Source organism: Trachymyrmex septentrionalis, unplaced genomic scaffold (assembly GCF_001594115.1).
Source record: "Trachymyrmex septentrionalis isolate Tsep2-gDNA-1 unplaced genomic scaffold, Tsep1.0 scaffold36, whole genome shotgun sequence".
Taxonomy (NCBI): Eukaryota; Metazoa; Arthropoda; class Insecta; order Hymenoptera; family Formicidae; genus Trachymyrmex; species Trachymyrmex septentrionalis.
In genome coordinates, this window is record NW_017305525.1 from 1023808 (window position 1) to 1024071 (window position 264).

The window sequence follows — 264 nt, forward strand, 5'->3', positions numbered from 1 at the left end:
ATTATATCAACACGTTAAAAATATCGATTGCGTGTGATATAAAATTCGAGTAATATACATTAGATGACAGCATACAGTAGTTTTTGTCAATAGGGCGGTATTCATACCACCTAGTCTATTCTTATTTCAAGACTGTCTTAAGTAATATCTTAAGACGTTAATAAGGCTCTCTGTTAGATATAATCGTGTTCTGCATGTTATGTAGATCCGACTTAAAGGTCATATATACGAAACAATTGGATTAAATTTCATATTATTGCATTT